A 26,682-nucleotide genomic window follows, 5' to 3' on the forward strand; every position below is an offset into this window, starting at 1 on the left:
TTTTTGATAAAAGGATTTTGTTCCACTTAGGAGACATCTGGCAATGTCTGAACACATTACTGTTACTACCCAGGGTGGGTGATTTTGTCCTTCCCAGGACTTTAAGCAATGTTTTGACACTGTCAAAGCAATGAAGCTGGGGTGGGAGTGGTGTTACACTCTGATGTTGCTAAGTTTACTACCGTACAGAGAGCTGTCTCTGTGGCAAACAATGTATTCTTTGACTCAGAAGGTCTTGACAATGTTTGAGAAACCTTGGTCCAAGAGACAGGCAAGACTTCACTGGAGTGAGGGATGGCTCACAAAGGGACACCACCATGTCACTGTTGGAAGAGTTGTAAACCCCGAGAGTTGGCTCAAAGAAATTTCAGAAACTTTTCACTTAGAACTTTTTTCAGGCGTTAACTTAGTCAATTTCCTATCCTAATGATATTTTTTGCTTTCCCTGGAAGAGAAGGAAAGAAAGGCGTCAGATTTACACAAGCAACCCTCTATTTTCTTAAGTAGTCTAGATCTTTGACTGTAGCATATGCAGAGGCAATCTGTGCAGATGATTTCTCCATGGCCTGTTTGCTGACAGGTCCTGGCTGCCAGGACTTCCTTGCTGTTAGTAGATGGAGAAGATTCAGAGATTGCCATGTATGAGTATTGTCATATAGGCTGGGATGGAGCAGGTCCAAGGAGTGACAATATGAAAGAGGCCAAGACAAGGCTCAGAAAGTGGTGATAGAATTTGTACTGAACCGGTTGGAAAAATAAAAGCAGAGGCAGTATTTCTCTTTCTGATTATAGAAGTAACACAGACATTGTAAAAAAAAAAATCTCCCAAGTACAGAAAATTGTAAAGAGGAAATAAAAATCTCCTAATTGCACTCCTAGGGGATATCAACCATGAAAAGCGTTTGAGAAAAACAAGGAAAAGAGATGAACATCAGGTTTTCTGAGACAATGAGCTAGGGAGATTGGAGATGTTTTTTGAGGATAGCAGAGTGCCCTGTATGAGTGAACATCAATGGGTTGAGATGATGTTCTTTGAGAATCAAGATAGCTGGGTCCCTGTCCTTGCCAGGATGAGATGGACAATGGAAGGCAATCAGCTGTGCACTAGATCAAGCCCTTCTTACCTTCAGGGCTCATGTGCAAAGCATCTGTGGTGCTCACCTTCACAGACAGAAGTGTCCTTTAGCTGAAAGAGAAGATGACTCATGTTAGTTCAAATGCGATGAAGCAGGATATTTGTCATTTCCAGCTTCCTGTGCCACATAGCATGGCTAAACACTCTCACTTATAATAGCTCTCATTTTCTGGACTTAGTTTTTTGGCAACTTCATTATGAAGTAATACCAATCTTAGACAAAAGTTGCAAAAATAAATTTCATCTATTGCACCCAGATATCCAAATTATTAATGTTATTCATCATCCTGTGTCTTTTATGTATAAAAATTACTTTTCCCCCAAATCTAAGACTGGAGAGCAAGTCATAGTAATGATGCCTCCTTTGTCCTAGTTATATTGAGTTATTGAGAATAGGACATTCTTTTTTTTTATAAACAATGTGATTAAGTCAGAAAATGACCATTGATTCAGTATTGCTATCTAATCTATAGCTCATAGTTCATCTAGCCCAATGGGGTTAAGTTATAAGGAGTTTGATACTGGAGGTCCTAGATGGTATTTACTGATGAATCCTGACATGGCCTTGGTCGAGTTAAATTTGTCCACTTTTACTTGAAGCTTAGGTTGGATTCTCCCTTGGAGAGTCAAAAATGTTTGGCAAGAGAAGGCTGCCAAATGGTAAGAAGTGGGTTGTTCACTGAAATGCAGGGTGAAGCCTTTCATCTCTTGCGATGCACCCTCTAGGAGTCACAGCCCCAACTTTATCCAGCTAGTCTTCCTGACTCTAGGCTTCTGTATGAAATCCTAGACTCTTTTTTTCTGATTGGCCAAGGTTTAAGGGACACAAGGTAGCTAACTGCTGGAAATGCAGATCTCAGATAGGAAGAAACTCGTTCAACATTTCAATACAAAACAGGTCTGTATATGACAGAAGGTACTTTTTCAACCTGGCTTTTAGGGCTGGGAAGATTGCTCAGCAGGAAAAGGACCTGCCATGTGATTATAAGACTGGATTTCAAACCTACAGCACTCACATACAGGCTGGGGAGGTATGGTGGTCTATCTATGATCCCAGCAAACATGGAAGGTGCAGACAGGATCCCTGTAGCAAGCCGCCTGCCTAGATCAGCCAAATCTAGTTAGATTAGGTTGATTCACTTGAATTCTGGGTTCAAGTGAATGACCCTGCCTTAATATATAAGGTGTAGAGAGCAGGAGGAAGACACTAGACATCAACCTCTGGTATCCACATGTGTATGTACTTGCATATATACAAGTATCCCCCCAAACACACACACACACACACACACACATACACACACACACACACACACACACACACACACACACACACACGGATCACATACACATGTAAAAAATAACCAACCCCCTCCCCCAAACTGATTTATATTTATGGACATAAATTCAAAATTATTGTCCAATTTAGTCTCACAATCTCATGGGAAAGCCAACTGGCTAGTGGAAACAGAAAAAAAAAAAGGCTTTCAAATAATTTCTAAGCATTCAAATGCCAGAATTCTAGGAATCATCCCTTGAGGAAGCTAGTGCTGAACATTCTTCATGCCTCTTCAACTAACAGAGGAGGAAGCAACCAGCAGGAGACCCACGGTGGCCACCAGTGTCTTCATAACTCTGAAACCCTTACTGCACAGTCAAGGCTTCGTCAACACTGCTGCTGTGATTAGGCAGCTGATTTGTGTTTGCAATCAAAGCCCGTGATATGATGAAAGCTATTTGAGCAAAAGACATTCATCCACAAGGCATTTGGTAACAAGGCGTCTGGTGAACCCACAGCTCATGACACAGATGCCAGGGGGCAGGTTTCCTAGAAGTAAGTCACCAAATTTTCTCCATAAGGTACAGCGACACCACATTTTCATTTCAAACACTCTTAAATATTCTAGAGTGCATTTTATGTTCTGGGAATTATTTTAGCTCTCTTCGATAATGTCCTAGCTCCGTTCAGAACAGCCCCTGCTCCTCTCTGTTCCCACCCAAATTAAATCTATACTCTATGTATAGTCTTGTTGGAAACCCCGAGGGGTTAGCTGAGCCTGGAGAAGGGCAAAGAGGCAGCAGGACACAGACCAGAGGCTGCATTCAGATGGACCAATTGAAATACTATGTAGTAGTAATGAGGGCTTTAGAGCACAAGGGCATCAAGGGAACTGTAGTTTCAGCAGCGTCCAAAAGTGTTTATTGAATGGTGGGTCTTGGGCTTTCATCATTTGCTCTTCTATTATTCATTAGCATGCATCAAATGACTGGCTGTCACTTAACTCTGGCCAGTCTCTGTCCTTGCTCCCACATTTATTCTAATCCTGTTCTGGGCTTGATGGTTCTGCCTGCTGGGCTCCCATGCCTTCATCTTCAGGGAGAGTTCAACTGCATCAGGCAGAGGATGGGAAATGGGCATGTCAGGATGCTCTTTCCTTCCACATCTACCTTTCCTGTGACTCAGTTGTAGTGGTGATGTGTCTCTCTAGCCACATTATTCAGTTGAGTAGCTTTTCTACTATGACCTTGTCTATCACTGAGCCCCACAAAATCATTCTTGCTCATTTCTTTGTGTGTAGAAGAGTGATGAGTTTTCCTTATTCTCTCAGCTTTACCCACAAGAACACTACATAGTCTCATTGCTCTCTCTTAAAAGCCTGGCTTATCTGTTACTGTATGACCCTGATAGAAATAAAGTTCAGAAAGTTCCCTTCCATTTCTATTTCATGGAATAATTTGAGGAGTATTGGTGTTGGTTCTTCGTTGAAGGCCTGGTAGAATTCTGCACTGAGTCCATCTGGCCTTGGGCTTTTTTTCAGTTGGGAGATTTTTAATTACTGTTTCTCTTCCACTAGGGATACGTATATAGGGAGGGTTAGTGTCTAGAATATATGAAGAACTAAAAATTTCAACATCAATAAAACAAATAACCCAATAAAAACATGGGATACAGAAATAAACAGAGAGTCCTCAAAAGATGAAATACAAAGGACTGAGAAACTACTTTGAAATTTCATCTTAGGCCAGTCAAGATGGCCAAGATAAATAAAACAAATGGCGTCAGATGCTGTATGGAGATAGGACAATACTTATTCATTGCTGGTAGGAATGGAAACTTGTACAGCCACTATGGGAATCAGCATGGAGGCTCCTCAAAAAGATGAAAATTGATCTACCTCAAGATCCAGCTATGCCACTCTTGGGCATAAACATAAAAGATTCTACATTTTACTAGAGATACTTGCTCATCTATGTTCATTGCTGCTCTATTCATAATAGCCAGAAATAGGAAACAGCCTAGAAGTCCACCAGCTGGTAGATAGACAATATAAACGTAGTACATTTATACAACGAAATATTATTCAGCTGTTAAGAAAAATGAAATTATGAAATTTGCAGGTAAATGGATGGACTAGAAACAATCATCCTGAGTGATGTAACTGAGACTCAGAAAGACAAATATTGCATGTTTTCTCTTATATGTGGATGTTAGCTTATAAGTTTCAGATATATGTGTTTCAATCAGAATAACCACCAAAGTTAAATAGCTAGCAAGGGACTAGGGTGGAGGATGAGGTAATCTTCCAAGTACCAAGGATAGGGGAAAATGCGTTGTTATAAAGTGATGAAGGGGAAATTAGAATAGGAAGATTAAATGGGGAGGGAGATAGGTGGGCAGGGTAGAGGAAGGAATATGGGAAGAGATAATTGACACTAAAAGTCATTTGAAAAGCCACACAAAACCTACTGCTGTGAAGCTCCCTAAAATATACACATATATAAATGGAATTTAAATGGAGTTACCATATAATGGGGGAGACAATGTCCCAAACAGACATCATATGCTACCAAATAAAACCCATAACCAGGAATCGGTTATATCTTTTTGAGTCATTGGCCAAAGCAGCCCCACAGACCACTCCCAAACATGATAAGCTATTGTCAGTGATATTGGTTACCCTCCCCAACCTGATTGTAATACAGTATTTCTAAAGACACGACATACTTACAGCATCAACCATGGAGAAATCAAGCTGGTGCGCAGCTAGAACTTTTACCTCTCTTGACTGACATTTGTAGAGCTGGAAGGTATTATAGATGCTACCAGAGGAGAAAAGAAACCATCAATCTCACCCAGCTCTGATCCCTGAGAGCCGTAACAGCAATCTGTCTGCAAGGTACACCCACTGGTACATCAGTAGCATGAATGTTGCTGGAGTAACCAACTACCTTTTCATAAGATGTAAGGCCTGCGTTATGAGATGGAACCCATGCCTGGCACTGTTAATGAGGTCAAGAACCTGAGACCAGATAGATCATAGGCCTAGGGGGAAGCCTAAATGAACATAGCAATAAAATGACTCCCAGTAGCATGTTATTATGTCCATAGATCAGTGCATCATGGAACCCTCGTCAGAGAACTCCTTTCATTAGATGGTAATTAAGTCAGAGACCCACAACTGGACAGTGTGTATAAAGTGAGAGACATCAAATCACTCAGCCCTGAATGGAATGTCTATAGAATACCACCCCTCTCAAGGATCAGGGTTGATGTGCAAGAGGAGGCAGAATTTAAATGCCATAGGTGGTGGATGAGTTCAAGGAAACAGCATTTTCCAGATATAACAAGATTGATGTACATGTGAACTCACAGAGGTCATGACAGTATGCACAAGACTGAACACATGCAAACAGAACAAAATCAAAGTATGGAGAAAGAAAAATGGTCACAAAGTCTCACCCCCAGCAAAAAGATATTTGTAATTGATAGTTATTGGGAAAGGGAAAATCACTTCTTTTCATGCAGTGACACTGGGCATATCCACCGCACTCTAGGGCATGCCTCATGCTCAGGAATAGTTGGACAACACTAAATAGGCTCCATGTTCTCTTTATTATTTTGTTGTGTGTGCTTTTGTTATTAAAGCAAGAGAAAGAAGATGAAGCAGAGTAGACAGAAAAGGGGAGTACAGGGAGGAGTTGGGGAAATAATATGACAAAAGTACACTGAATAAATTTTAAAAATCCAACCATCTGTTATCTCCAGGAAACAATGAATGCAGCACACACACTCTCTTCCTATCTCCGTTTGAGTACTATGTGTTGAAGACCAGTCTGGCCACAGCATTAGAAGTAGGGCACGAAGCAGAGAGAGGTGACAGTGTGAAGTTGGTAGTGCTTTCATTAGGTCTTGTGTTCAATCATTTTGCTTCTCAATATAAGAAGAGACACAGTGCCTGCAAAGGAGAGTCTGCCATGAAGCAAGCAAGTCAAGACTCACCATTTTGGTCTTTATGTAACCAACAGATGATGTTGTGCATGGAAATCTCCCACAAGTCAGAGGTTAAAAAGACATCAAGTATTTCTTGTCTACCCAGAGCTGCTGATGTCATTGTAGCTGATGAATCCACCAAAGCCGTGCCTTATCTATTGACATCAGCTCAAGTTAAGGCTTCAGTTGATAAATTTTCAACTATACTCAGAAAATAAGAGAGGCTTCAAGCATTCTGGCAACAGATCCAGTCACTCATACCAATCTGTAAACATAAGGTCTTGAGGGAAGAAAATGCAAGTCCATCCAAGAAATGATTTGGGGTCCACACTCTTAGTGAGTACCTGGGTCTGCGCTCCACAGACTGAAACAGAGGCAAGAGATGGGAAGGGAGAAGTGGGGCCGTCAGCCCCACACAGAATTAACACAGAGATAAAACAAGAAAATCCGATGCTTGGTGAAACTCCTTTTTTCTGTTCTTAAGATACATAATCATGAAGAGCGTCAGTTTTATCTCCCAGTTTTGAGTAATAAATCTCAATATTAATGACAACTACAGATCGAAAATTTTGACCCGTATGTGGCAGAGACAAACAAACAAACAAAAAACCTTGGTTAAGGGAATGGGCCTTGTTGGAACCAAAGAAAAATTCCAAAATCTTCACTGGGCTGATTGAGAGAGAGAGGGAGAAAGAGTCAAATAAGGTAAAGTTACTTCAGATGTCAGGTCCAACAGGCAACAGGCAAGTGCTGACTAGGAATGGAAGACTTGGCCCAAAGGTCAGGGGCTAACTAAACAGTCCAGAGGAGGAAGTAAAAGAATCCAGGATCTTGTTTGTGTTTTACTGATGCCAGTTCCAAGGGGTTGGTGCAGGTGTGGGTGGCCCAGTTAAAGGCACAGAGTGAGAACTGATTGCAACTCCAGACCTCTTTTCATTAGTGGATAACAAAATGATTTTCAGATTAGTGAGCCTGAGGGCATCAGCATAATCCTATTTTTTAAAAAATGACTAGAAAGCAGAAAGAAAATAATTAGTTAGCATTAATTGACTGCCAGACACTATTTCTAACCACTTGAAGCATGATTTTGTCTAATCTTCATAAGTACATTTGGAGAACCAAGCTTCTTTATAGAGAACTAATTTTAAAAAATGATTAAAACGTAAGTGACATTTTGGAGAGAACCTTTAAAAATTATTCTTGGAACATAAGCCATAGTCAGTTGTTCATTTGTTCAATACATATTTATTCAGCCAATACTTATTGATTATCTGAAAAATGTTGGGTAATATCTGAGGATCCTCAGATAAGAAAATTGTCTTCTCTGTTTACTGTCCTCTACTCAACGATCCAACTCTATACTGGCACATCTACAATATAACCTTTACACCTAAGGCTTAAATGTTGCAAAAGATAGGCTGGAAAGATTTTAGGAGCCAGAGGATCAGAATGCCTGTTGCTAGAGAGTATCTTCTAGACATGGAAGGAATGCTCCTCCTGTGAAATATCAACCGTGTGGTTGCCTAAAGAAGGCCTATGTAATGACAAGATCAGTCTACATGCCAATGTGGGAAGGAGAAATTTCACAAGGCTCCACTCTAGATGAAAAGCTTCATGGCAGCAGTCAATGGCTGTTTAGAGAAAATCAGACTTCTCTAGGGAGGTGCCCTTGATAGGTTATTCAATTGGTCAGCCCTAAATATATGTCCATAAAAGCAACACTAAACAAGCTCAGGATGGTGTGTACAAACACATATGCATATATGTGTAACAATAATTATAGAAGAAGAGGTCATGGACCTTAGAGGGGGTAGGGGTGTGGGAAGAATTGAAGAAGGAAAAGAGAGGAGGAAATGATATAAATACATTACTATTGTATGCATTTTTCAAATAATTTTTTAAATTAAAACATTATGTTTAGAAGAATTATATGAGCTGGATGCAATTTATCAGAGGAAAAGGATAGAAGACTAGAAGTAGCTTACGGTGGGAAGGTAATATGTTCTTCTCACGAATTTTGTGTGTTGTCCTGAGGTCATTCAAAATGGTTATCACCACTAGGAGAATATATTCAAAGGCATGAGAAGATAGAGTGCACTCTCTGCCTTATTTTTTACAGTTCTAGAGACTGGGAAGTCCAGGCCAGACACTCTTTCCCCCAGCCAGTGAAAGTCCTATGGCTGTATCATCCAATGGGGGAAGGAGAGAGTCAAGACAGTGCGTGTCAAAGAACATGAGAAAGAAGAGAGGGTACATGCTAGAGAGTGAACAAGAAAGGCACATAACTTGTTTTCTATAAGCAAGCTTTGGTGAGGGATGACCTAATTGCTCCTTAGGCTCTATTCTCTGCCTCGTAACACAGATATACCGAGGATTAATTACCCAACATTTGAGCTTTTGGGGACACATCCAATTCACTGTGCCCTCAAACCAGTGAAAATTACATGGAGGCAGATCTGGGTCCAAAAAACTTTAATGCAGTGTTTCGCTGGACATCCAACTTGTCTGCTACTGGGCAGAACTAAAATAACTTCTTAACTGGGCAGAATAACATTTTCATCATTATGGTGATTCAGGAAGATAAGGACCACTCTGAGACCTTGTCGATGTAGATGTGTATGGAGAGTTGCATGGATTCTTACAGAGGGCTTGGACTTTATAAACAGAAGTCATAAGTAGATGTTCAGCTCTTGGAATGCTCTGCTTCTAGGGTACTGGAGAGACTTATGATTTAATCTGCACTTAGAACTTTTACTCCAAAATTTAGGTATTTTTGCAATAATACTGCTGGAGAAAATTCATGGTTCTTTCCAGCTACTCACATTTAGTCCAAATTCTTAAATTCCTTTCATTCCAAGAAATTCTTTGTGTGGATTCCTGACAAAGTACCTACCTATCCTACCTCCTGTTTTGAGCACTTGTCATGTCTTCCTGCCATTTTTTTTAATAGTAAAAAAAAAATTGCACCAGGTGGTGGTGGTGTACATCTTTAACTCCAGCACTTGGGAGGCAGAGGCAGGCAGATCTCTGAGTTTGAGGCCAGTTGAGTCTATATGGAGAGTTCCAGGACAGCTAGAGCTACACAGAGAGATCCTATCTAGAAAAACAAAACTAAACATTTTTTTTTGCAATTATAAGATAATTGCATCATTTCCCCTTCCTTTGCCTTCCTCCCACCCCTCCATGTAAACCCCATCGCTTTTCAAATTCATGGCCTCTTTTTCTTTAATTGTTGCTACACATCCTACTCTTGATAAACATTAAGATGGGAATTTCTTTGGAAACCAGGTTTGAAAATAAAGTTGGAACGTCACACTGTAACTCAAATAAGTCTTCCCAGCCTGCACATTGTCAGAGGTACAGTGGCATATTTGAGCGAAGCTTTCCACATGCTGGCTTTACCAGGAGCATCTAGACAAATTGATATTCTCTAAAGCTAGTGACTTTAATGAGAGAAGGGATGTTGGAAGTGTTTTGAAACAGGGAAATACCAAAAGGGTCATACATTTTCTTATTGTTATAACCTGCCCAGACAGCAGAACTGGTTATTATGGAGTCATATAGGAAGCAGATTGCTTTAAATCCCTTTGAGGATGAATGTAAAGTAAATAAGGAGTAATGCTGATGATATTTAGAAAGAACCAAAGTCCGGGTAGCCTTGAAGGACCAACAGGGAATGTCATAAGCTACAGCTGGAGTTTATAAACAAGAGAGTAGCTAAACAACTTAAAACTCAGGAGGGTTGTTCTGGTCCAGTGAATAAGTGCAGCATGAATGTGGTTCTTTGGAAACTGGCCAGTGGTCATCTTAACCAGGGTGGCCATGGGTTGGGCATGGTAATGAGGTGACCACTAGCAGTGGACCTGAACAGAATGGCTTTCTGTTTATGTTAGCTGAGAGGCCCTCAGTGTCAGTCCAGTTCTCGGATGAAGGGAGGAGCATTTACAAGCTAGGGCTGCGCGACTAATGTGGAGACAGCAGAAAAACCAGCACGAAGAAAACAGCCTCTCAGTGACAAACCCGTGTTTTTCTAGAAAGCTCAAGGAATCGGTTTACAAACTTTGGAGGACGGAGGCTGCAACTCACTGGTCCAGCGCGTGCTTAGTGTGTGTGTGAGGTACTGGATCCCATCTCCAGATGTAGGAAATCTTAACCTCGAAGAAAATTAATTCCCCATTGATTGCAATATTAAAACTGTTCTCAAGTGTTACTTTGTCCTGTTCTTTAAATCCCCATGAGGCTTATAAAAAGTTACCTTTTTAAAAGTTGGAAGTCACGAAATACCATACTCGAGGAAAGAACATACTCTTATAATTAATTACAGAGAATTGTTATGGCCATGGTGAGCTGAACTGAGAACATCCCATCTTTACCTGGAAATACAAGAGAGTAAATATTTCCCAGTCTTAGTATCCAAGATTTAGGATTATTTAGGATTAGTAGCCAAAAAGTTTTCATCTTTTATGCTGTATAATAGGGGAGCCTATTTAGGAGGGACTGCTGGTGGGGAGATCTGCTTTCACTTCCTTACTACTTTTGTCCCATTTAGGGACCATCTAACTGTTATTTCTTGAGGGCCCTTGAAAGGATTTATGTCTCTTGGGGCAACAGTTAAGGATCAACTTGGAGCAGTCAATGAGTAGCTTGCGTCAAGGTTGACTTCCCTTTCTCAGTCTAGCTGTTTATTTCACTGATTGATGTTGCCTTTCGAAGGGGTTAGCTGAACTTACAGCATGATGGCTGTTCTTTGGTTTGCTCTTTTATATTCCAGGTTAATTCGAAAGTGCTACTGATGGGTGAGAGCGACAGTGGTGACTTTCTTATACCACCAAGTCAAGACCTGAAATAACAGGGGCACAACACCAACTCCTCAGCTGATAGACATGAAGCAGTGTACTCAGGGTGCTGGGATTTTTTCCTTTTTGCCTGTGAGTGCTGTGTAGAGTTAATAAAAGTCCTTATAAACCAGGGGTCCCGTTCCTCCATGCTGGAGAGATAGAGACCAGCGAATTTGCTTCGGTTTGAGGTGTTTTCAGTCTCAAGCCTGTTTCAACAACTTCATTCCAGGTTCTTATTTCTTATTTTTCCTCAGGGGTTTTTGTGGCATCGTTTCCTAAAGTGGTGCAACTGAACCAACCGTTTTATTAAAAAAGAAAGAAACCCAAAGGTTTCATTTTCTTTGAGCATGTTGTAGTTGTATTCCAGTTATGGAATGCTGGCTAGCCTGATGTGTCAAATGCAGTCAGCATGGTCCAGTAGATGTGTACAGGGTATGACTCCATCTGAAAGTTGTATGACTATATAACCTGTACCACTTTACAGCCACGTGACCTTGAGTAAGGCAGTAGTTCCTTAATCTTTAAAGTAGGAATGCACATAACCATCTTTTTGTATTGTTGTGAGATTTGTTGCACAATCCACAAGAAACTGAAGTAATGAATACACATCAATGATCTTATTCATAATCACTGATAGCACATTTATCAAGCACCAGGAATTATAGATGCTAGGAAGTAAGAACTAAGTGATGTTCATTTGATGATGAGAACAAGAGAACAACAGGTTAAGTACTATTTAATACTCTAAAGACAACAAACAGCCATACTAGTTTTCTAGGACTTTCAGCTGGTCACTGTTGTCCACATACAAATGATAGACATGAAGGGTTTTGTCATTGTAAGAAAGAACATCTTGAATAGGGATTCTGGGAGAATCCTAAGACCTTTAAAAACATCTTTCTCCACGTATCTCTTCTTTTCTGTGTCACCTCATTTATAATCAGCCTGTGAGAAGATGAAGCCAAAATTACAGACAGCATTATATAGTCAGTAGATCCTGATAGATAACTGTGGAGCCTGGCAGAACACCCAGCCACAGGCATTTCAGCTGGGCACACACAGGCAGCTTCTGGATCCCACATACCTGCCAGTTAAACAAAACCAAACCAAAGTCTCTCTGTATATTGTAAAAATATTTCAAGGAAAAGAGAAGAGTCATCTAAGACTCCTCAATTAAGATAGCTGAAAATCACAGATATAACTATCAAAATCTTATTCATGCTATTATTAGGTAAACCCTTATAAACACTCACTCTTCATAAACATAAAAAGAAATTATTTTTGCTAGTGTCAGCGTGGCACAGAAGGAAACAATCATATAGACCAGTAGAATTAAGGATCCGAAATAAACCCACGTAGCTACAGTTGTCTAATTATTGACAAAGTTGTTAATAGAGAGAGCCAGCCTCTGTAGCAAATGGTGCTGGTGAAATGATATTCACATGGAGAGGAAGGAAAGTAGATATGTATTTTCCATTATGCATAAAAATCAATTCAAAATGGATCAAGACTTTAATAAATAACTTGAATATTGAATTTATTGTAGAAAATATAGGGGAAATATTTCAAGATCTGGGCAGAGGAAGAAACTTATGGGGGAAAAAAGGAAAGTGGTTTAGTGATTGTCACAGACTGGGCATTGTATACTAATGAAAATGGGGAAATAGGGGAATGAATTGTGGCTTCTAATATACAAATTTTGACTTGGCAAATATGTCCTGAAATTACATTGCAATGACAGCTGTGTAAGTCTGTATATACATAAAACCCATAGAAGTATATATTTTGAACATGAACTTTAAGACACGTACATTGTATCACAATGAAGCTGTTAGAAAAGTCTTCATTAGGTAATACAATAGGGATCAGGAAAAAAAACTGGGGTGTGTAGGAGAGAGGAGTGGAGGTGATTGTGATCAAGATAGTTGATGCACAAATATGAAAATATCACAAATCCATGGTTTCGCAACAATAAAAAGTAAAAAGCGAAGGCAATGTGAAAACTAGCCTGTCATTCCACTGCTTATTCGCAAATACGGTAACAATTGTCATCCATGTTTAACAGATCTGTTTTGAATAGACAACAATAAATAAGAAGATATTTTGTATAATCACCCTGACCCTGAGACTTCATATTAATCTGGTCCTCACTTTCTTATCTTTTAATCTGCCCATCAAGCATTTTCTGTTTGAGACATTGGCATCCAAGAGATAAATGGCTCTCTTCTAAGTCCACTTCTTAAGCCAAGTCAAACCTGCCTCCGTTTTTGGTTAGTATCAGTTATGGTAGTTTGAACGTAATTGGCCTCCATATGCTCATAGGGAGTGGCACTGTTAGGAGGTGTAGCTTTGTTGGAGTAGGTATGGCCTTGTTGGAGGAAGTGTGTCATTGTGGAGGCAGGCTTTGAGGTCTCATATATGCTTAAGCCATGCCCAGTGTCTTAGACCATTTCCTGTCACATGCGGATCAAGGTATAGCTTCTTCTCAACTCTTAGCTCCTTCTCCAGCATAATGTCTGCCTGCATGCTGCCACATCCACCATGATGATAATAGACTAAACTTCTTAACTGTAAGCGAGCCACCCCAGTTAAATGTTTTTCTTTATAAGAGTTGCTGTGGTCATGGTGTCTCTTCACAGCAATAGAAACCCTAATGAAGACAGAAGTATTGTCTTGTTCTCTTTCCTTTACTAGGCAAGAACCCAGGGAGACAAATCAGAGCTGAGTTGACTCAGAGAATGACCTTTTAACTCTGTGACTCCTGATGACAAATGGTCTCAGGGTCACTTGTTAATGAATAAAAAAGCAGAAACTGTCAAGGAAGTAAAGAGGCAGGGTCATGAGTTATCCTTTCTGGATGCTGGTGGTAGGAATTTAGGTAGCAGAAGAATACTATTCCTTTCTTTCTGTTACTGATTTGCTCATTTTGAAAAATAAACTAGAGTGATGGCAAACTGCATTCTTGGGGTTGAGATGCCTCGCTATGGTCTTCCTGTGCATTTGTCCCATCAGAATTCATGCTCTCCAAAGCACATGTTAGTGGTATTTGGAGGTTGGACCTTTGGAGGTGATACAGATTCAATGAGGCTGTGAGAGTGATGTCTGCATAGTGGCGGAGTAGATTTGTAATGTGAGGAAGAGACACATAAGTCAGCATGATTGTTCTAGCTTGTGCTGCCCTCTGCTGCCTTGGAGGTTTGGGGCATCTCAGAGCATCTCTACCAGTGAGATGATTCTCACCACATGGTACCTTTCAGCTTTGGATTTCCCAACCTCCAGACTTGTAAGAAGTGAACTATTTTACTTCATAAAGTGCCCATACTGTGGCATTCAGGCATAGCAATAGAACATGAACTAAAGCATTAATCCCATTTGTAAATATATGTAAATTGATGGTTCCATTCATTCTCTGCTCAGCTTTCCACATCCATACATTAGGTTTTAAGAGAAGGGTCACCAAACAATCATGTGACTCTGATACCCCCCCCCCTTTTTTTTTCTTGTTTGGCCCAACACAGAGCATTTATATAAATATCAAGATATCAAGCTAGAAGTAAACGTGGGAATGGGCTCAAGCAGCTTCAAGAAAGGAGAGAGCTCTGAAGTCTGAAAAGATTCCAGCTGCTGATCAAATCCACACACTTGATTATTAAGGGGCATGATCATATCTTATAATGGTAGCTCTTAATCATTTTAATTCATGTTGATGACTCTTTTTTACCCCAGTCTTTTGATACCTACTTTTTCTCCTTCCATCTTATCCCCATTTCTTTCTCAACTTGCTCTCTGCTAACGACAGAGTAATCTGAGCCTCAGTTTCTTTTCACTTACCCTAGAAAGCATGTAGAGTGTAAAGCATCAGGTGGGGATTGGAATATTAAAACATGCTTTCCCTGCTATTACTGCAGAGGACCTGGGCCTCATCCAGAAACAACGAATGTACTTTTTTGGCAGAAGGAAGTCAATACAGAAGCTTAAAAACACCAGCGACTTACCCAAGGTATGTCACAAGCCAGTTCAGGAAGTAGAAGGTAGAGGCAAAGGCCATGAAGGCAAAGGCCTTGCTGGTTTGCCTAGGATGCCTGCTGGGATTTGGCCCTAGCTCTGAACATCCGCCAGTGAGTACTGACCTACTAGCTGATTATCCATTGGTTAACTGACCCTATAGGCAGATTAATATTTGCCTAGAGATACACATGGTCCTTACTATCGCTCCCTCATTGTGGAAAAACTCAAATAAGAAAAAAACGCCTACAATCTCCAACATAATAATTGTATAAAAGGCATTTGGTTGAGTTTGTTAGTTTGGTCTGATTTGGTTTGCAGTTTACTTTCCTGCTGTACCACCAACACAGTTAGATTTAAAGCAACTGGGCTTTCAGTGAATCTCAGAATGAGTCAGATGGAGGGGAGGGGAGAGCATGCCTGTACCGAGTGCAAGCTACAGGGACATGATTAATTCTTTTCAATGGAAGCTCGGGTCTGCTGTCTCTATCTTGATGGCAGAATCTTCTCACTTGGGTTCTGTAGAAGGTGCCATATAGAACAGGATGTATGTTTGTAAAGAGCCTTAATATTGTCCTGGAACTTGGGATATTCTCTGAATCTTTCTTGTCAAAAATTACTTCCCAGGTGTTGGAAGATTTTTGCTGACTGGTAGAGGTTGCGGTTTCCTGATGGCCTGACAGCTTATCTCAACATCTTGGCAATGTGGGGCTCCCTCCCTCTAGCAGAAATTCCTGCCTCGACCTGCCTTTCTCTGGAGAATGTCCCTGGACCTGGAGGACTGACCTTATCTGAAAGCTGTCTCTAAACCAGGTGCCTGTCTCAAAAACCAGATGCCTGGCTTATCTTTAGCTTGAACTCTGACACAAATTCCTGCTAGAAGCCTTCCTGCACATACTGGGAGCCTTATGATAGGAGCGAGCCTCTTAATGCAAATTAGGTGATGCCCCTGCTCCTGTCTCCGGGCTCTATATTCCCTTTTCTTCCTGGAGTAAAATGGAGTTGTAACACAACCTTCTCCCCAGAGAGCTGGCGCGTGCTCACTGTCATTTTTGGCTTCTTCCACCCTCGCGGTCCGCCGTCGCGGTCCGCCGTCGTGGTCCGCCGTCGCGGTCTGCCTGCACGGACGGTCTGCCCCTCGCAGTCTGCCCTCGCGGTCCGCCCCGCACGGACGGTTTGCCCGCACGGACGGTCTGCCCGCACGGACGGTCTGCCGCACGGAAGAAGCGTGGAGTAAACTGCACCCATGCAGGGCAAGAAGTAAAGTTTAGCTCTTTATTATTTTGTAAAATCATGAACTCTAGCTATGGTGAAAGATGCAAATGGAATCCATCTCACAGTGTCATTTCTTTGGACGGACTTGTGGTTGGAGTTGCTTCTTCCAAAAAGAGATCGTGAAGTCCTCCTGTGTTTCAGAATGCAGCCTTGTTTAGAAAGAGTGTCACTGCAGATGGAATTGGTGGAGATGAAGTCATACAGAAATAGGGTGGGCCCTTAAGCTCACTGTTGTCCTTATAAGACACGGGACGGTCCTTATAAGATTACAATGTGATGATGGATATTGGGGGATGCAGCTGAGAGCCAAGAAATGCCAAGGGCTGCTGACTCTCACAAGAAGTCGAGAAGAAATAAGAAAGGATTCTACCTGGTGTTTCAACTGGAAACACAGTACCACAGAAACATAGACTTTAGGATGTTAGCTTCCAGACACCTGGCAAAAGGAGCTTCTGTTGTTTTAAGCCACCTAGTTGGGGTATTTTGCTATATCACCTTTAGGAAGCTGACAGATTATTCATATCAGAGTGGGATGTATGCTTATAAACACTTTTTCTATAGACAATTCAGACTTATTGCATCAACCAATTAAATTTTAATAATGTTTTCAATCAGTATTGAAAGTTTAATGTAAGCATAGCACATATCAGATTCTAGGACGGCAGGTATTTTCCCTCCATTGGAGAAGCTGTAAAGTTCTGGAAAAGGCCAGTGGTAGTGAGCATATAAGACAAGGGAAGTTGGGGAAGATAAAGCAAGAAAAAGTAATAGAGAGTGTGAACATGAGAAAGAACAATATATCTACAGATACGCTCAAATAAAACCTACAGATCTATGTAATTAACATACATTAGCTCATACACAAATAATTCAGGAATTACTAGACAGGCACAAAAATCTGTGGGACAAATGGAGCCATAAAGATACTCAAAACTTTGGGACTTCCACAGTAGCAGTGGAAAGATGAGGCCAGAGGGTAGCTATAATACCTGATCCTCATTTTTTACTTAGGCTCCAGTGCATTTGGAGATGCATTCCCAGTGAAGAGATCTAAATCTCTCAGAGCTTCTATCTGCGGCAGGAAATTGATTTCACTTTACTAATACATATACCACAGAGGGAGAAAAGGCAAATATATAAATTGAAACTCCACCTGCCAGATCTTCAGGGAAAGTTTTGGGTTCCCTCAAAGGCATCTACCATCTTGGCATCATGCCCAGAACACTCAAGGTCACCCATGTCTGCTTCCTCTAGGTCCCAACTCCTTTCGGAATGCAATTTTAATGAAAAAAGTTGCTAGTCCAAATGGCATTTTATGAGATTTGCACATATTTTATTTTGTTTTTTTTTTAATTGAATCACAGACATGCTATTTTACCCCATCTAGTTCAATTTGCATTTCTAGCAATTATGATCATATTCTGAAAAAAAAAAAAACTATAGCATTTTCATACCAAACAGAATTACTAATTCCTTGGTAAAATCTAATAGAGGTCTGGTTGTAATTTTTGCAATTCAAAATAGAAAGTAAATTGGTAAATTAATCTATAAATTGTGGTTGAAGCCATGTCTAATGAACAGCTTCTGGTGATGCTTAAACTGGTCAAGGCAGAAGGTTAAATACATTGTTTTTTAATATCATAGAGCACTAATATATAATTGAGGACCTGAGTATAATTCAGCTCAGCCTTTCTTCTATGGATGGGGACACTGAGACTTTATGTTGACAAATTTTATATGGCCTAATCCCCTTGATTAGGCTAAGAAGTACTTTGATAAGATGCCTTTTCTGGTGAGTCTCTAGTTATTATTGGAAGAGAACAGAGTTTGATGCAATAGGTAGGAGAATGGTTTTCCTCTGTTTTAGATGGGTGCCTTCCAATCCTTTAAGGGGCAAAATAGAAAAACTAAAGAACAAATATGGAGGAAGGCCAAATTATCTTCCCTAGATCTGAGACTTCACTTTGTCCTGACCTTGGACATGAGAGCTCTTGGTTTGCAAGTCATTAGACTCCCCAGGATTATACCACCTCCTACTCTGCACTTTAGGTCTTGACGTCTGAGTAGAAGTTATATCATCATGCACGTCCCACTTCAGACTTAGAATATGTTACATCATTACTATTTCTTTGGCCTCCAGCTTCAATATAAACATCCTGGACTCTAGCATCACCTTAGTCTGTTACCATAAAAGTTCTCCTTTCATGCACATATATATGTAATATGTAATATATTATATATATTGTATATATACATTGAATAACCTGTTGGTTATATTTCTCTGGAGAACTTTAATATAGGCCCTGAAAAGCCATGTGACATGTACAGTCACATGGAAAGCTGAAGGCCAAGGCAGGTTTATAACTCACCCATTTCTCCGAGTTTCACTGTCCAGCAGCCTGTCTCTTTAGGATTGGAGATGACACAGGCCTCTTTAGTATCCAAATATATTATGCAATTCTGAATTTACTGTCTCTGGCTCTCTGCACTCTCAATTAACTTCACTTTAAGATCATTTCCTCCATGGAAATAGATATCAAATAGCCTGGATACTCTATGAATTGGCCATGCTTTTGGAAACCACCAGGCTTTTCTTATAAAATTGGGGCAGCTTTGGATACAATCCCTAACTTAAAGGCTGTAGACCAACAAGTGATAAATCTACAAACTACCCAAAGACAGAGTTGCTTGGAGCAAAAAGGCCATTCTTTCATTTTTTGCCAAGTAGCCATGAGACTATGCCAGCAAACTGGATATTACTCAGAAATAGTCTCTGCTGGGCTATGCCTGGTCTTCTCAACCATTTTTATTAAAACATAAACAGCTGGGCTCTTCATACATGAGGATGAAAAATAAACCAAGAAACTGAGATGGGAATGGGTGAACTTTTAAAAGAGTTATTGAGTGAGTGGGTGAGTGCTTAAGGGGTGTGAAGGCCACTTTATTCTTGGGTCTCTATGAAAAGGTTTAAGACTCTGGAGACCATGTCTCTCTCCACTCACTCTTGGTCCAAAGTTGTATGTGGATAATTTAGAATGCTAAGGAGAAAAGTGGAAGATTAAACTTAACAACCAGTATTTATTATTTTGGCTATGGGAAAGCAGAAGGCTTGCTTGATGGAAATAAATCACCACCTACTTGTTCTGAATTCTGACATTTGAAACACAATGAACTGATATTTCATTCAATTAACCAAAAAAAGTGGTTTTGGTTGAAATCTGCTTGTGGGTGAAAAGTTGAGTGGCAAGATATCAAGTCAGCAGTTGGAATTTTTAAAAACCAACCTGTTTTTGTTGCCCAAACCTTTTGTACCTCATAATCATTTGGGAAACTTTCCAAGTAAGTTTGGCTAGGAATCCAACTTATTCAAAGGGGGTCTGATGACATCTGTAGTGGTTTGAATAAGAATGGTCCCCACAGACTCATATAATTGAATACTTAGGGTGTGTCATTAGGAGGTGTGGCCTTGTTGGAATAGGTGTGGCCTTGTTGGAGGAAGTGTGTCACTGGGGGCGGGCTTTGGGGTTCTAAAAGCCCAAGTCAGGCCCAGTATTTTTCTCTCTCTTCCTTCCACCTGTGAATCCAGATCTAGAACTCTTAGCCACCTCTCCAGCACCATGTCTGTCTGTGTGCCTTCATGCTTTTTGCCATGATGATATTGGACTAGACCTCTGAAACTGTAAGCCAGTCCCAATTAAATACTTCCTTTTATAAGAGTTGAGGTAGTCATGGTATCTCATCACAGCAACAGAACACTAAGACACCATCTATGTATTGCAGTTTTTTTTCAAGAAGTATGCTGGGGATTATTACAATGATGTGATTGTATTTAACATTGCTTAACCAAGCACTTAAGATGACTAAGATAGAAAGATAGTAAATTTCATGCTATCTGTATATTACCACAATGAACGGCACAGCAAAGACTGTTATTTTCATTGAGTCAACAGGCAGTCAGGAAGTTTCTTATTTGTGCAAATGTTTGCTGTGTTGTGAGGAAGGAACAGTGAGAAAGGATTGGGAATGTATGGGGAAGAGGACAGGATTAAGAAACGGACATATAAGCTGGGCAGTGGTGGCGCACGCCTTTCATCCCAGCACTCAGGAGGCAGAGGCAGGCGGATCTCTGTGAGTTCAAAGCCAGGCTGGGCTACAAAGTGAGTTCCAGGAAAGGCACAAAGCTACACAGAGTAATCCTGTCTTTAAAAAACAAAAACAAAAACAAAAACCAAAAAACAACAACAACAAAAGAAGCAGACATACGTTTTGGTTTCTTTGGTCGTATGGAAGGTACAAGTCAGTAAGATTCATGGCTGAGAAGTGTTGCGTGTGGAGAGTTGAGAGGAAGGGGGGGCGCCTGCATTGTACCATGTCTTAGTTCCCATTTCAAGCTTCTTTATGCTTAACATGTAAGAGGGTGACATTTAGAGACCATAATATATCTCAGAGCAATTTTGCACTGTCAGCTGCAAATTCTTCAAAGAGTGACAGCATGGTTGTAGATATGCTTATTTCAATGTATCTACGAAGCCATGGGCTGCTTTATGTGTTGGTGAGATTTATGTCAATTTGACATAAGCTAAAGTCATTTGGAAATATGGACTCTCAATTGAGAAAATGTCTCCATGAGATTGGCTTATAGGCAAGTTTATGTAGTGCATTTTCTTGATGATTGATTGATGTGGGAGGGCCCAGCCCATGTGGGTAGTATCACTCTTGGGCAGATGGTCCAAGGTTTATATGAAAGCAGGCAGAATAAGTCACGGAAAGTGAGTCAATAAACATCACTCCTCCATTGCTTCTGCATCAGCTCCTTCCTCCAGGTTCCTGCCCTGTTTGAGTTCCTGTCCTAACTTTCCTCAGGGACAGACAGTAATATGTGGAAATGTAAGCTGCCTTTTCCTCCCAAGTTGCTTTTGGCCATACTGTTTTTAATTATAGCACTAGAAATCCTAACTAAGACACTTTGTTAATTTTCACTGCTAAGGAAAACATCTTCTAAGTAAGTTATAATATGCCAAAAGTTATATGATGATGTGCTACAAATCCAAAGATAACATTCTTACCAGAAGCAAAAGGCCAATAAAGTAAAAGCCACGCATGTGTGCATGTGCACATGCATGTGTGCATGTGCATGAGTAGCATGCACAGCACACACACACACACACACACACACACACACACACATACACACATACACAGGGGGTGGAGATGAGGAAGGAGAAAGCACAGCTCTTCTGAATTGACTGTGATGCAGGTTATATTTTTCATGCAGTTTAAAGATCCCATAGGAAGTTTATTTAGAAGGGTGCTGATGTACTCATATTTACCCAAGCCTATGTAATGTCAAGAAGTGCCAGTAATTAAATGAGTTCTGCTTGAGAAGCATTTAAAATCAGAAAAAAATCTCATCTAGGAATGTAATACGTTCAGAAGAAAGAAAGCAATCCATTATACTATATAAACAAAGAAAGCCAGATCATGATATCCACATGGCTTTCCTAGGCCACTAAAGATTTGTCTGTATTTCCAATATGAAAAGGAGACAAAGCAAAAGGTAATGATTAAGTAAAGAAAAAAGGTACCCATTATATTCTGACTTTCATATTCCATAGGATAATTTCAGTTCAAGAGACACTTTAGTGAAAATAATGACTCAAGTGTAAGCTAATCTGAATATTGAATATTACATGTATAGTTTTTCTTGGTAATCCATTATCAATTATTTAAATAACCAAGGATGTAATTACATAGCATTTAAACAAATATATAAAAATGCTATTTTGAAAATTAAATTGAAAAAAGAAACTATGAGCTTTAAAAATATAACTTTTCCCTCCTAAATAGGAATAATTTGCCTATGAGTTTTTTTGACGAACCTCTAGTTCCCAGTCTCTGAACATAATGGCTCCTGGACATCTAGCTAGGTAGAAGGAAATAATGCACTATTATATGTATTACAGTCAGGAGCAAAAGATGTGACTCATTAAGGAATTAACTTTATTTGATTCTTTGTAGAGATGGTGGCTTCTTATTAGCTCTGTTCAACTTCATAAATGAAGATAAAAGGCTTGTGACCCTTTATTATGCTTGAAGCATTCTACTCCAGGCAAACCTCCTTAGTCTCTTTCTTTTCTTAAGTCTCTGAGTGGTCTTAAGAGTTGTGAAAAATATTCAGAGTCCATCTCCATCTGCCAGTTTTATAATCAATTGTTCTGTGGCACTTTGAATGATGTAGCCACAGGAGCTGTTCATTCCAGAGAAAATAGAATATGGAGTAACTGCAGTGTCTTTTTGCCTGCTGTCTTCTCACTGGACTCCAAATGAATAATTCGAGGATTCATCCTCTTTAACAAAAGCAAGCCCTTACTTGATATACATATCACTTTCCAGAAAACAAAAAGAATATATGTAAAATGCAGTCTTGTTCTGGAAAGACATTTGTGTCATGCAAAGCTGAAAACCCCATGGCAGCCATCCAGCTGGTGTCTAGGACTATCATTTGCTGCTGAGTATCTCTTCCCATGGCCAGTAACCCTACCAGACTTGTTTATTTTGAATATTACATGTGACCATGATACCACCTGCCTATCCAATATCCCTTCCTCTATCTTTTCATCACCAACAGAAGCCTCATTCTTTCACTTAGTGTATCAGTCAGTGCACCCAACTAAATAAATAACTACATGGATGATAGCCATATGACATCTTATTATCAATACAATTGACAAATGCAAGGGAATGTTTTGGTAGAGCTCTTTTGCTGGCCTTGGCTTTCTGTTGGTCTTGCTGTTTGCTTTCCTCCCCAGAGCACAGACTTGAAGCTGAATGTGGAGAAGTTATCTCAGGATCCAGGATGCTGACAACGGAACACTAAAGAAGCTGATTCTCTGATACCCTCACTTGCTCCTTCATCAATCAGATATTGTCAGCTTCATATTCCTTAATGCCTGAAAAAAAAAAAAGATAGCTTCTAATTGGCTTAAGTCCCTGGCTAATGAGACTTGGTGTGACACCTACCAGGATATAAGTCTATCAGCAGCATCAAGGTGATACCCAAAGACAGGAGCTATCATATAAAGCTGTAAACAAGAGAGTGTTATTAAATGGGCAGGGTGGAACTACAAAATCACTCTGACAATAAAATTATCAAGATGAAAAGGTTGAGACTGAGGAAAGTTAATTATCTGTCCAAAAAATTATATTTGTTTACTACTGGGAATATGAGGTTGATTTCTTGTTCTCACTCCATGAAAAATTAAGAATTTGGACATTTGAATGGATCCTTATATATATTTGCCATATTTAAAATGTATAGAGAAAAGACTAATTAAACAAATTTAGATGCAGAAGCCTGGTGTTATTCTTGACTCTGATTTCCAATTCTCCCCTTTCTTTCGCTCCAAATTTGATCTGATTTCTTAAGTCTATCCTTTAGGGATCATACTCAAGTCCTACTTAGGTGCCATGGCTCTGGGCCATTGTATTATCCTGTGTTTATTATGAGCACCGGAGGCATTACCTGTTAATTCACATTTCACATAGCACAGGAAGACTGTGAAATGCCCAGTGCAGCTGTGGAGATTGTGAAATTGTTTCGGAATGGAGAGGATTCTACAAGATCCCTTCCATGAGGGCAAGGGTCGTGTACATTTGTGTCATCAGACATGCTTAGCATGCTGTACCTACCTTACTCTATGACCCACATTTAGTTCAGAGAGGGAAAAAAATGCAATTCTCAAATTATTTTTTTCAATTCACTGCACACCTAAAGAAAAGCAACTTTTGGAATCTTACTAAAAAATCAAGAGTCTGGCCAAGACATTTGAAAACCAGAGACCTTTCACAGATATTACACTTAAGTGTTAAGGAGAGGGCTTGCTAGGTACTTAGATTGAACAGAACATCCAGAATTGGCATTGTCAGACAAATTTGCCAAGCAAATCTGGGAATTTAGTGGCAATCATCAAACAGTCCTGTGTTGGTATACTAAAGGTGTATGGAGACTTAGGAAATGCAGGGAAGGGGGATGACTGTGTTTGTTCTAAAGGCATAGATCCACAATAAAAGAGGGGCTGGAGAATTATCTAGTATATCTCATAGTGAGCATTTTCAGATAGTTAAAGGAGCAACTTAGTTTGCCAGAGTAAGTAGTGGGAGTCCTTTTCTTCCTCCTTCCCCTTTCTCTTTCCCTCCCTTCCTTTCCCCCTTCCTTTCTTCCTTCTAAGATCTGATTTTGTCTGGGTGTGGCTACTCACTGGAAATCTCAGTCTCCCAAGTGCTGGGATTACAGGTATCCAACACAGTGATGCCAACAAGCATTCTTAAAAGTACTAATTACTGTATTCAGTGTCCCTAAATGAAGCCTGACCAGGCATCACCTGCAGCTCTCCTTCACATTTTAAATGCTTTGTAAGGAATAGTGGTAAAATTTACTTCAAAGCTGCCTCTGAATGTTTTAGCACAAGCTAAAGTTGCTTGTGGAAACTAGAGACAGGGAGTTTTAAGTAGGGGGTGGGGTTTATGATGCTGGTGGGCCTGCAGAGTAGTAAACCATGAAGACAAACAAGAGTAGTGTTTATGACCAGGCTGTTTGGTTTTATACCTTAACGGCACTTACTTGCATTATGACATTAAGTGAGTTACTTAATCTCTGTGTTCTCAGTTTTCTCATCTATAAAATGGGATGATAACAGCACCCCTGACACTTGCCATCTCTGAGCATTAAATGCCAGGCAATTCATATAAAGTAATAAAAAGAGCACTTAGTACATTATTTTAATCACTATCAGCATCATTACCAGGTACCCTTTAGCAGAGTTTCTAGAAACTGCTGGTGTGAATTCATAGAGCTATATAAAAAAAAAGAAGAATAAATATAAGACAGAGCCATGAGCCAGATTACTCTGGAGGCTATTAGAGTCACTGAAACCCAGAAGTTCAGGTAAGACCTCAGCTAGAAAGAGTAAAGAAGATAATAAAATGATTCTATAAATGGCCAGCCAGACTATCAAATTTTCCGATCTCTGGGCCATAGGTCTTGACTACAGCTGTGAAACTCCTTTGTTGTGGCATGGGATAAGCCATGGGACTATGGAAAAGAGCAGGTTCCCAGGACATCTGAGTTATAAAAGCAGGTGTCGGAGTGTAGAAACAGATTGTAGGTGGGTCTGCTGGCTGTAGTGGGCTTACCCTGATCTAGATGTATATTGCTATTGTCCAAGCAGAAGTATCTTTTGCAAGTATCAGTTAATTATTTTGTTTTCTGTCTAAAATTTGTCCCCTTCCCCAATCTGCATGGTCAGATGGTCCTGCTAATGACATATAAAGTATTTACAGACCGACATCTTCCCTTCCACTTATCTCCTCTGCAGCATATAACGCAATGCCTCTTGATTTGACACATTGATTCACTGATTTACTTTCATTGTCCTCTCGCCTGAACACAAATTCCAGAAGGACCTACCTTTAATTACCTTTGCTTTCCGCAAAGATTGATCTAAAAGAGTAGGTCAATTAAAATTTGAAGTATAAAAATGAAGAAATTGCTGATCGTAAATGACATATATTCTGATAATTCAAGCTACATAAGTCAAGGCTACTCATAGTAAAACAATTTGTTTTTACTTATTTCTCAGAAAACTGTCCTACACATCTGTCTTCATATTCCCTTCTCAAAAACCAGCTCCTTCAGGTCCAGTCTATACAAGTGGCTCCTCTGGGTCCATAGGTATGGTCATGTTTTGGTTTTAGCTTATCAGTGTATGTCTGTTAATTAGACTCATATGCTTTGGCAAACACTCATTCTCTCAGCGCCTCATTCATTATTCATTTATTTCGGTTTACGGCATCCACCTCACATCCTTTTCTGTCTTACTATGATGTCATCGGTTTTAGAATAGCTTGAAAAACAAGAATGGGCCGGGGCCAGAGGTTTCCATGCTCCCTTATTGTTTTGAACATTTCGTGCAGTGCCTAGTTCACAGTGGGTATTTAATATGTGTTTGTTAATGATGGCTTCTATTTTAGAAGGTTCTACATTGCAATTGTAGAGTGATTCTAGAAGTGTCTACAATACGATTGTAAGCAGAAGGGGTGACGCTATCTAAAAATACATGTCAAAACAGAAATATATCTTGTGTGGGGGCACCAGAAAG

General features: G+C 40.0%; 1 protein-coding gene across 5 annotated transcripts in view; it reads right to left on the reverse strand.

The window, feature by feature from the left end:
• Prlr (prolactin receptor) overlaps positions 1 to 26,682 on the reverse strand; it is a 175,589-nt gene that overhangs the window by 59,113 nt on the left and 89,794 nt on the right. For 3 of the 5 annotated variants that reach the window (XM_028895079.2, XM_037209389.1, XM_028895076.2), the window contains exon 2: positions 1,125 to 1,186. The gene's annotated coding sequence lies outside the window, so the exon portion shown is untranslated. The remainder of the gene's footprint in view (positions 1 to 1,124; positions 1,187 to 26,682) is intronic. The other 2 variants (XM_028895077.2, XM_037209390.1) reach the window with 1 other exon arrangement.

This window comes from Peromyscus leucopus, chromosome 11, assembly GCF_004664715.2.
Source record: "Peromyscus leucopus breed LL Stock chromosome 11, UCI_PerLeu_2.1, whole genome shotgun sequence".
Classification (NCBI taxonomy): domain Eukaryota; kingdom Metazoa; phylum Chordata; class Mammalia; order Rodentia; family Cricetidae; genus Peromyscus; species Peromyscus leucopus.